The sequence below is a fragment of the Anser anser genome, assembly GCF_964211835.1.
Source record: "Anser anser genome assembly, chromosome: 2".
NCBI classification, from domain to species: domain Eukaryota; kingdom Metazoa; phylum Chordata; class Aves; order Anseriformes; family Anatidae; genus Anser; species Anser anser.
In genome coordinates this window covers 132,418,135-132,430,647 of record NC_139721.1, presented here as the reverse complement: position 1 = coordinate 132,430,647, position 12,513 = coordinate 132,418,135, and the positions used below count along the sequence as shown (strand labels likewise).

The following is a 12,513-nucleotide window of genomic DNA, read 5'->3' as shown; positions in this document are numbered from 1 at the left end:
TGTACCTTAATTGCTATGGAGGTTGAAGCAATTATGCTTTTCAAGGACTTTCTATACAGAATGTACTTGGCATTTCCTTCAGTTGGGTCCTATACCTTCACCATGGTTAGCTGGGTCCTGTGATTTCAGTGTGGGTGACATGGATTTCGCAAAGGAAAATTTTCACATCAGATAAAATGTCATGAAACTATTCTCCATCAATCCCTGAAACAGGTGAAGAAAGCAGGCATGTTCTTTTTACAGACAGGACCAAATCATCTTTCCTCTGAATATTCAGTGTCATTTGTAGGCCTAGCAAACAATGGAAAAGTACTCTTTCAATGAACACTTGCAGAGACAAACTCCACCTTCATGTATAAAATACATTCTCTTGTGATCATATATATTAATATAATATAAATGTTTAAATATGAGATTATGATGCATTATTTCTGCTTCATTAATTAAGCTGTTGGGATCTAAGTACATAATATTTCTTGGGCACTGAATGACCACACTCACTATTGAACACCACAATATACTCTGTACTAAGGCTGCAATTGTCAACAGAGATAAACTATTAAACACAACAAGAAAACCAAACCAAACCAAAAACCTAATGTCTCTAATTCCTTGAAAATGCTGGCATTATTTATGGATATACGAGTCAATTTGTGAAAATATTATTGCAATTCATTTTACTCCTTGTGGAAAACTAAGTCTCTAACAACAAAAATACACCAAATTAATGTAGTTGAAAGTTTATCCTGAAGAGTTTGGTGAGGAAAAAAATCCAGTCAAACACATTTACTAATCATCATCCTGATTTCATACTCTCAAATACAGAAATACTATGATTGCTTATAACTGCTGCTGGATCAACTGTATGAATGAATGAAAAAAAAAAAAAAAGAGATCCCATAGAAAAACACAAATATATTTTTCTGTATAAACTGAACCTGCATGTTTTATATAATACCCTCTCATTTTTCAATAGTATTTAGCATACATAAAGTCATTTTTGTAATAGACATTCTTTCTCAGTTTGGCAAAGGACACTTACTGATGTAAATTATAATTCAGAAATATCAACTCTAAATAGTGATATACTGAAATCAGTGAAAATTTGTTTGCCAGACTGAAAAGATCTCCCTTTAAAGGAGTGACGAACAAAATTCAAAGCATGGATGTTTTCCTGACTACTTTATCCCCAGGTGTATTAGTTCGGGATATGCAAAACTATCCATATAAATTTTAATATGTGTATGTGGGCTGTATTCCCGAAAGAAGCAATTATTCGAATTCTCTTCCTCAAATTATTTATATGGAATATATCAGCAAACACTGGGAATACATGCAGCACCGGAAAAAAAAAAGGCAAAAAAATAAAGCACCATTGTGATATGATAAGCAGAATACTTGAATACCTAATAAAACATTTCATTAAAACTAGTTTCTGTGACAGTGAGAAATACTAGCAACAAGAACTGTACACCAGTCTAAATTGATCAGAATGCAAGACAATGGTATCACTTTATATATTTATTTACATTTTAAATATAGACATAGATTTTTATTTACATTTTTTCACTTTGGTCTTTGCGTACCTTAACTTTGTGTACCAGGACTGCTTTACAAGCAATTTCAGATGGATCTCAAATATTTCCAATTTATTCTAGGCTTGCTGTTTCCAAGTTGCTACACTAAGCATCTACCACATCAAAAGAACTACACCTGGCTTTCTCGATGTTTTCTTCACTAAAAGAAATATTGAAATAAATGAAATCAAAGCAGAAAACTAGGACAAGAAAATGCCAGAATGTTTATGGGCTGAGGTACTGTAGGTTTCTCAAGCCTTTCTGAAATATATAATTGAATTACATAATGAATAAGCTTTTTTTTTGAAAAAAAAAAAAGTTATCTTTTCAGACTGGATTTCTTTTATAGTCATGAGGGAAACAGTATATAATTCAAAAATCTTCTTTAAATGAGAGTCATTGAGCTGTTACCAATGTTAAAATGTTGTCCATCACAATTTTAGAAAAAATTCATTACATTCTGCATTTATAGGTAATTGTTTATAAAGCAATTTTTAAAGTATGTCATTTTTGCATGAAATTCTAATGACTCTTAAAAGAGCTAAATCACTAAGGCATATGACTTAAATCACTAAGGCGTATTCTTTAATAAATGGAGCAAAGTAATCTAGGACAAGAAAAGCCCAGGATTCGACAAGTGTAACTATAATATGTAGGAAGTTCTCGGTCATAGAGCACATTTGGCTCCACTGGATAAATCACTCAGTCAAGAGAATTAATCACAACTCTTTCCACGTCATGCACTACTATTTAGTTTCTCCACCAAAAACTCCTCCAAAGTTTCAAATAAACATCTTAGAATAAACATCTTAGCGGCAACTGCTTCATTCCAGTCTGTGCTTTTGCCACCTTTTCTATGAAAATCAGTTTCAGAAGTGCACACTTTGGTGGGAATCCTGCATTAATCTGCCCACAACTGGCACAAGTATCTGATCCCACGTTACCAGAGCGTTCAGGTCTTTGGCTAATATCTGTCATATGTTGTTCCTCTTTTCTTTCCATTCCCTCTCATGGGATGAACTGTAAATTCAGCATAACAATTAACTTCTGTTGGCAATCAGCTACAGTTATTTTGTGTATAATTGTTTGGTTTAATTAATCTCTCCATATTTAGGTGCTCTAGGGGTGGTTACACTAGAGGAAGGCAAGGCTGAAAAGTTATAACTGGGAAAGATTTCTGATGATCCTTAATTTCCTTGGGCAGAAATTCCTACTTCATGCTCAGAAATAAGCCTTTGAAGAGATGCACATTAGTCTTGTGACACAACTGTTCCACTGCGCTCAAGGAAAAGATTTGTTAACTGCTGTCTTCATTCCAAAGTTTTATGCAGTTTTAAAATAGGCTGGGAACAGGGTACTTGAGTAGCTTTTAAATAATATGTGAGTATATGAACCTGATTTAATCTTCAACAGGAAATCTGTGCAAAGAATAGAGAACAGGTTAGCAGGCAGGTTAATGGATTTTGTAGCAGAAAGACATGCCACATTGTTTTTTACTAGCTTGCCTTTTTTTTTTTTTTTTTCAGGTATTATTCTCCCTCCCCCTTCTCCCATCCCCAAGGAGAGCTCCGTGCAGAAGTTATTGCAGTCCGGGGATATGAATAGCCGACACTATGTCATTGTCCACTGGGATAGTGTGGAGCCTTCTAGACAACTACAAAGGATTTCATATTTATTCAATTAGCTTACTGTCACTGAACTCTTTTATAGCAATACTACCAAAATGGATTTTGAAAGTGGGATGGGCCCTTGCCTACAGGAATGTTTATCCACAGCCAGAGGAAACTATGTGATGGCAGCAGCATCTCAAACTACTATTCCCTGTTCACCCTCTCAGTTTCTGACATTCAAATTTAACTCCAAGTAGACATTAAATTACAAGTTTGGGAAGGCTCTGTGAGCATTGTCACTTGCGTGTTCCTAGCACTTGACCTGAGGGCATGTCCACACTGCCACCAGGGGCACGGATGAAGCTAACAAAGGGCAACTGTCCCATGGAGTCTTCCAAATACCTAAAAATAAATAATTAATTAACCAGTATTTAATTGTACTTTTAATTAATAATGATATATAATTGCACTTTCATGAGACCTAAATTTGTGTTCTTTTCCCATGGTGTTCAATAAAAAATCTTACTTTTGTTAATTTGTGTCTCCTTGTATTTTTCCCATCTTAAGGGAGGGCTGGGGTGAGAGGGAGGGAAGAATTGATCCTCTTCCCCTTGAGAATGTTTCTTGTCTGAGCTAGCATATATTATTCTTGTATTTTTTAAATATTTATTCTCTGGAAAAAGGCTCTGCATTTCTGTTGTCTTTTTCCAGGATGTTTTTCTTCAGAGTTCTACCTAATAGCTTTCTTTCTTTAAATGTTGCAATTAATTCTCCTCAGTTTTAGCTGATGTGAAATTCTTTTTCCCCATAACTTTAAAAAGCAAAAGATACACAAGCTTGATACACTTCCTTCTGTTTCACATTTGAAATAATAAAGACAAACGAGGGGGAAGGGGGAGGAAATTAGTCCATTCTGACAACATTGTTAAGCATTACATAGAAAGGGTTACCTATTAGAATATGGTAACTAATGAATAACTAGATATCAAAGGGGATTATTTATATAAGGACACCAGAACAAACACACAAACAGGAAAAAAAAAAAAAAAAGGTTTCTGTGCTTAAATTATTAAGGAATTCCTCTTCAGACACAAATGAAAAAAAAAAAAAAGTATAATGAAATGGATGGCACCTTGGTAACACTACATTCATTCTTCTGTAAGTGGAATAAGCATATAATTTACTCTTCTGGACTACACTCCCACACAGAACAGTTTCCCACACAGAACAGAAGTATCAGAGAAAAGTGCTACCACTCTCCTCATAATAGCAATTACTTATTTACTGTCTCCATGAATGTATATTCTTATCTTTTATAGCAGCAACATTAATTACAAATGACTGTATCTATTTCACTAGGACAACCTAGAAAAGTCTTTCTGCTTTCAACCTGCAATCTGTTTTGCCTTAAGTTTCTCAAACAAAGCACTGGGATGTACACATTGCACTTGATGCATTACAAGTCAGCGTGATAGACAGCCCTGACTCAAAAATACAATAAATATATATATAAATATATAATTGTTATGTTTAAAAAAAAAAAAAGTCACTAAGACATTGCTGAATTAGCAACAACATGGCAACCTCACATTTAAATTCATAGAAATAAATTTAGGTATTGATAATTTCTAACAAATGTTTTTTACAAATGTTGAACATTCTTAACTGACCAAAAGTTTTCATACTATTAAGGGAAAATTACCCTGCTAGGTGATATCATACATCTGAGGCAGGAAAGATGCTATTTATTTTTACGTAAATATTAGTATTATTTAAGTTTCTTATTATTGCATTTTAGTTCAGTAGAAAATGTCCTTTCAAGAGCAATTTTTACACAGAAATATTAAATAATAAGCTCACTCTACAGGAAGAACTATAACAAATTTTGCAGTTAAAAGACTACTTCAAAAAATTTTTTTCACAGAGACTCTAATCCTTTTGAATTGTTTTCTTTTGCAAAGTTTACAATCCTACAATTTAACTTTTTCAGTTATCAATGTAAATGGAAAAAAAATCAGTTTGAGATACCTTTGTTTCAATCAGTATGCCTTCAGACAGTGGGCCTACAGTATTTATACAGGTAAATTTTAAATGTTAAAATATTGGCCCTATAGAATTTCTACATTATCCTGCAATTGAAAAACCAACGCTCTGCTTAGTTTTCTATTAACAGAGAGAAACTATGAAGAAAAACACCTTGTTACTTATGATGAGGCACAGGATTGTTAAGACATTTTTTTCTTTCATTATTTGTCAAAATTATTATCCTATTAAGATAGGATTACATAGATCAGATTATATCAAGTCAGCAACCACTGAAGTACGTCTTACTCCATCTACCTATAAAAAGTCCGCAATAAAGATTTGGTTGTTTTATGAAAAGACTATATATGAAATATATATATAAATGCAGATATAAAAAAGCAGATATAAAAAGCAGATATTTTAAGGGTTATTATTTTTTCCCCATATTGTTTCATCCTGAACTGATCCATAAAAGTTTCAAATTAAGAGATTTTCAAAAGTCCTTTGAGTGTTCTACCCTTATCAATAGGCACAGATTTTCCATGTATAACACTTTCCCCATGATCTACCCATGTGTAAAACTCTCTTTCATCAAGTACAGAATGTGTGAGTTTTAAGAACCATTATGTTAATAGAAAAAGTAGCATTTAACTTCATTAAACGGTTTGTTATTTACGAGACATTCCTTTTACTTGTTCTATACTAAAACACACAACTGAACTGTAAGAACACATACAGTAGAAGCCTAAAATAGTTTGTTCCACTTAAACCCTTTTTTTTAATCACCAGAATACCAGAGCTATGTGATCTGTAAGTCCCTCGGTTTACTAAGGTCATCCTATTTTGGTGTAACTTACAAAAAAAAAAAAAAAAAAAAGGAGAAAAATACTTCAATTTGCTATTGAAATCTGTTCCATGATGAACTCTTTTTAGAAAGATTGTATTTTAAATGCTAAAGTTATACTTATTGATGACACAGAAGTTTATCTTCTCAGAACATTCACCAAAAAACAACTAAAAGCTCATAAACTTCCATACTCGAAAGGATAAAATGCACTTAAAATGAACTTGTTTATAAGTTTCAGTGGATATTCACAGAAGTGTTTTTGCTGTAACTGACTAGCTTTTATAATGAGTTCCTTTCTTTTTGCTGATACCTGCAATAAACCAAAAGATGGTTACCCTTATTATTTAAGGCAACCAAGTGTTCTTTTACTCAAGAACAAAGAATAACCACTAGCTACAAGAAAAAAATAAACCACAAAGAACAGCCATCCATAACAGTCATGTACATCCATGCAACACTATGATTCAAAATGACAGATACTATTGCTTAGTACTAGGACTTAACTGCTTAGACTGTGCAGACAGAAACCCTTGACCTGAGCTGAACTGTGCAAGGGGGACTACACAGACAGGGCACTGTGCTGCTTTCCTGACCCAAGTGCCTACCCTGCGGTGTCCAACACTGCTTAAGCACACTTTGTTTTTCTGCTTGATCTTTACATGTTGACTTCACCAATAAAAGAGATGAGAAATAGAATATCCGAGTAGAAAGGGACCAAACAGGATCATTGAGTCCAATTCCTGAGCCCCCAAAGGACCACCCAATAAATAAATAAAAACCAGATCATGCGTCTGAGAATATTGCCCAAACACTTCTTGAGCTCTGGCAGGCTCAGTGCCATGATTGAGCCCCATGCCCTGGGGATCCAGTCCCAGTGCTCAACCACCCTCTCAGTGAAGAATCTTTTCCTGAAATCCAGTCTGAACCTCCCCTGTCACAGCTTCAAGCTGTTCCCTTAGGTGGTATCGCTGGTCAACAGAGAGCAGGGCTCAGCATCTGCCCCTCCACTCCCCTCGTGAGGAAGCTGCAGGCCGCCATGAGGCCTCCCCTTCTCCAGGCTGAACAGTCCAGGTGACCTCAGCCACTCCTCTAGATCCGTCTTCCCCTCTAGATCCTTTACCATCTTTGTTGCCCTCCTTTGGACACTCTCTAACAGTTTTATATCTTTCTTATACTGCGGCACCCAAAACTGCACACTCGAGGAGAGGCCGCACCAGTGCAGAGTAGAGTGGGACAATCCCTTCCCTTGACTGGCTAGCTATGCCACTCTTGATGGACCATGCTTGACGGACCATTCTTGATGATGCATCAAATGCTAAGGAACTACTAATTCTGTTATCATTATTGTGTGTTTGTGTTACAAAAGCACAAACTTTTACTAGGATTAACTGTATCAGTGGCAGTACTATATAAACAAATAACAGTCCTGCTTAGTTCTACAGAATAGAAAATAACAGAAAGACATATATACTATTTTACAGAAAGTACAGAATTAAAATTCCTAAAAATGAATATACATCTAGTGCTGAATTTTATAACTGGCTAGATCTCATCTGGCATTAATTATTGCATTTTAAATTCACTAGACACACTGAAACATTTGTTCTCAAATAATTTGCTCGCTATCACATGGGAGGCGTGTGGAAAAGTCAGGAACTGAACTGAGATCTGTAATTGGATATATTTAAACACATGAACAGTGTTAATTTATGTATGTCAATAAAAGTTCTATTTCTTAACAGCTTTATTTTTGTCTGTTTTTCTATGTTTGAACTGGTAAGTTTAAATCTAAATGCCTAAAAAAAGGTATATGATATCCTAAAATAAAGATACATTAGAAAAGTAATCATTTAAATTCAATTACCCAAACCACTTAAATTAAACCACCAATTAAAATTCTTAATTAAATTTTTAATTAAAATTCTGTCTGTCTGTGTCACTTACAACTACCTTTAGTTAATACTCCACTAATTAAAACAAGAAGTAGTTCACAGTATTGCTGAAGAAATGTTATCACTTACGGATTTAACTACACATAGCCCTTAATGTCATCATTCTGGAAATCTGTGGCTGTTTCTAAATTACTTGAGCATGTGTGCTGATGCTTGCCCTAGAGTCCTGGTTTTCCAGTCATCCATTCTGCAGACTTGGTTAGAAAATGTCCCGTCCTATTCCAGAAGCTCCAGTCCTCTTCCACAGAGCTGAGCTAAACTGAAGCCCAAGCTCTATCCAATATGATGCTGGGAACCTGAGTAGACCCTGAGTCTACAATCAAAAGACCAGACAAGCTCCTAACGTACCAACCTATTTGTCCCATTAAAAACACCCTAAATAAAAGGAAGACAGAGAATCTGAGCAATCTGCCTTATGGTACAAATCCAATACACATCACCTAGTCCTGGGTCTTAATTTTCTGTCGTTCGTCTCTGGCATACACCTTAAGCAGGGTAAAGGAAAAATAAAATAAGATGAAATAATAATAATAATAATAATTCTACAGCTACCTGGAATACAAACTGCAAGATGCTAAACACTGTGTTTTCAGAACCACATGAGAATTTTCTGCACTTAGACTCTCACAGATTTTGGCCTTCTCAGATATGCAAAACAAATTATTAAGCAAGATATTATTAGAGATCTCTAATGTTTATTAGTAGCTTCCACTCTTCAAGGTTCCCAGGCACCAAACTAGATTTAGCTTACATGCCTTAAATTGGCATGACTAAAATAAGAAAGCTATTTCTTTTGGCATTCCAAAAGAAAGAAAAACATAGAATTAATATACCTATGAAATCCATTGCAAAAGTATCCTGTTGTTAATAATATGAGAAAATTTTGTTCCCTATTTTCACTTTTCTTCAGGATAATTATACAGAACATTATTTGATACAGATGACTAATAAAGATACACAAGTCATCTTTCTGGTTCACAAGTAATCAGTGTAAGTATCTCCATTGTGATATCTATACAATATTCAATTATTTTATGGCCTTAAAGTTTAGACATAAAGTTTATACATACTCGTATTATTTACTGAAACTTTGAAGGCTAACACAAAATACATATTTTCCTGCCAGAAATTTCAAAGGGAGATCTAACATCATCTTGCTAATTCCAGATAACACTCTCTTTATTGATGTTTACAGTTACAGATGTACAAAGTTTTCCTGAATACTCGAAGCAGTTAATGCAATAACAACAGTCTCCAAATACTCTAAAAGCCCCAAAATACTTGTTTTAAAATAGGAAGCTTTGCTTTTTTGGCAAAGTGGGGGGAGTTATGCATATTTTTTAGATATATCAAAATTTGCAAAAACACGTCTTCTATTTTATGGAACATCACGATTGCTCCATTTGTGGTAAATTTGCCCTGGGACATAACATTTTACAATGAAAATTGCATTACAATGGCCCACATTGTGCCATCTGTTTTAAGAAGAACTCTCCAGGGACTTTATGGAGAACAGTCTTAAAAAAATAAATGGAACAACATGTCCCAGAGTACTTTTTACCTAGCTTTAATACCCTTGAGTAAAAAGATTTTGCAACACTTAGCAAGCTGTAGCCTTACCAGTAAGGTATCCCCTTATCCTTCTTTTTTTTCCTCACTGAAATGAACATGGTAGATAGACTGACAGGTACGCATGGAACCATGGCCTCAGAGTCAGACAAGGATGCCCATGGCCACATGGGGAGTCCCAGCTGTTCCAGGAGATGAGTCCTGCTAGCTCCCTTCCCTTCCTCTCACGCCTCCATCAGTGATGGCACCATATCACAGGTATTCATACATTCATGGCGGCAGATGAGCAGCCAACAGCAGTATCAATACTGGCAAACAAACATGCATGGGAACACAGACCTAAAAAAAATGGGTTCTGACAGTCTAACATTACCCTCACGTTTGACCAGTGACACCTCAGTCCTTACATGGGATAGATACATGGCAAACAGTGCTGGTGCCACAGCCACGGGAAGGACCTCAGCAGGTTACCTTTGATGCACTTCATCTGCTCTACAGAACATCACAAAAGGAAGGAAATATTTTCATGTCTTGTTACTGCTTACTCTCTGTTAAAAATACTTCTCTGACACAAAACGCAGCTCTAAACTTTAATGCCATGAAATCACCACAACTTTCTGCTTGCTTACTTAAGATAATGAGATCTCTGTAAAATACCAAAGTAATCATAAAGTTCTGATTTAAGACCAAAACAAATATTTTCTATTAAGAGGCATACTATCCTTATTCACACTCCACCAGAACTATTATTTTACAGTATAAACAGAGAAACATACACAGAAGTCCCCTGGTGAAGTCAAATGAAATACCTTTCAAAAGAATAATACCCTTCTGTATCAGTACAACTTCAAATTATCTCATGTCTGACATAACTATGACAAAAGCTTCCCTTAGCTTCATTAAACAGTTATTGTTTAGGAATTCCAGTGTTTTCATAGCATTACCAATGGTCTTAGAACAATAGTATTATTTGTCCTACAGTCTAGTTCAAAGGAACCATATCCTTTTGCACGGTCATCCAGACAGACAGAAGTAACATAGCCAGTTGACAATGAAAGCATTATAACAAAACTTCAGTTTTCAAATTCACCATTTCCATAAGTTGCTTTGATTTTATAGATAGTTATTGTAAAAATACATAAAGGGCATATTTAATCCAATGCCCACCCTCTATGCATCATACATAGATTTAACAGGTTTTGCAACACACTTTTTACTTTGTTTTATACCAATGAAGTAGGTAGCATCTTTTTTCATATTTAGAAATACTTTAGCCATGCAGATGACAACTGTCAGTATAGGTCCAAACTGAAATATAAATAGTAAAACAGTAACATGCAAGATACCATAAAAAATTCTGTGATATAAATTCACGGCCATTCCAACACCAGCATGAAGACATATCTCTTACACTTCTCAAGCACTCACCACAGCGTTTTGTTTGTTCCTCCTTGAATTTACCAAGTCCTTAGTTTATTCCATCAAACAAAAAGTCTCCTTGCTCTACCCTTTCCATAACTACAGCACATTGCCTCACGTGCAGACTGTGAGCAGTCTTGGCTCCTGTCAGCCTTGGGGAGGATCATGCCCACCTTGAATCTTGGTCCTTCTCTTCCTTTTTTGGTCCTTCTCCTCCTTCTGTTTTTTGCCTCTGCAGCACAAGAGGACCAAGCAGCAAATGCTCTGTTTACACAGGATGTGGTCACAGGACTTCTATTCAGGTCAACAGCTTCTCAAAAAATTTACAGCATTTCCATGATGTCTCAAACCCACAGAACTAATTCCCTCTGTTCTTGTACCTACCAGGAAAATGATCCTAAGCATCTCTCACATGAGGAGAAGGAGGAAAAAAAAAAAAACAGTGACAGATTTTATCTGATTGTGTGTGGCTTAATCTGACCAACTTTTTCTGCTGCTTTGCTCTGGCAGTCAATCTGTTGTCTGCTCTCACAAACCATCTTTAGCAGTAGCACTGTCTCTCTGAAGAAGCAATCCTCACAGATTGTAATTTCCACAGAATAATAGTTTACGTCTTCATTTAAAAAGCAAAGAATCACTCAACTCTGAGCATCCTTGCCTAGAACTTGCTCACTGTTAAACAATGGTGAGATTTTAACCCTAATACTTGGTAAACACAAGTAGAGATCGACTTTTTGCATACCACTATCTGCTGTAATAATTCCAAGTAGAAATGTAAATACTTTGAAACAGAAATGCACTCAAAACAGTGTGAAATATGCAAGCAAATCAAGTATGACTGTTCCTATCATGATGAAGGGGAAGCCTCTACCCTCTCTTTAAGACCATTAAGTATTCAATTAGGAAAGTAGAGATTTTACTTTTTTTTTTTTTCCTTCACTTGCTATACACACCAATTCCCCACTTCTTCAGAAAAGAAGGAAAAAGACAGGCTTTCTAATCATCCAGTTACCCCTGCTGCAGTTGCTTCCACTGCAGTTACCACTGGCTGTGGTAACTCCTATCAGAGATAGAGATCAACCCCAAGAGTTCCAACTTCTGGACTCTTGATCCCTGGACTGCATTATCAACACCCAGTAGAACAGACTCAGCAGGAACAGTCCAATGACATTGAAAGTGAGGAGGCATCAGCAGAGATTTAAAACAAACAAACAAAAAGGCTGCAGCAGCAGTCAAGAGGTTGTAAGACAACAGCTATAAGAAAGACATGACTGGAATTTTTCATAGCTGTGCTTTTGGTTGTAAGGTTTAGAAAATGCAAGAGAATTTTGTTCCAGAATTCTGTAAAAAACAAGGTGAGTTTAAGTTCTGCAACACGTTTCAAGGACTCTAAGATAATAGGGTAAGAAGAGGATTACATCCATTAACATTTTTATTTTACAAGACTTAATTCCATGCATCACCGAATATACACTTTCATGTTGCATAAGAAATGGATAATCTTTACTAAAAAT

The 12,513-nt window shown here is 35.4% G+C and overlaps 1 protein-coding gene across 35 annotated transcripts in view; it reads right to left on the bottom strand.

Moving 5' to 3' along the window:
- Window positions 1–12,513, bottom strand: part of DGKB (diacylglycerol kinase beta) — a 394,011-nt gene that overhangs the window by 331,602 nt on the left and 49,896 nt on the right. For 21 of the 35 annotated variants that reach the window (XR_014579916.1, XR_014579917.1, XR_014579918.1 and 18 more), the window contains 2 exons: window positions 1,587–1,737; window positions 6–291 (listed from right to left, as the gene is read on the bottom strand). The exons of 9 other annotated variants lie outside the window; for them this stretch is intronic. The gene's annotated coding sequence lies outside the window, so the exon portion shown is untranslated. Of the gene's footprint in view, window positions 1–5; window positions 292–1,586; window positions 1,738–11,008; window positions 11,146–12,513 lie in introns of those variants that run through there. 5 more of the 35 variants (XM_083824535.1, XM_083824567.1, XM_083824556.1 and 2 more) reach the window with 4 other exon arrangements.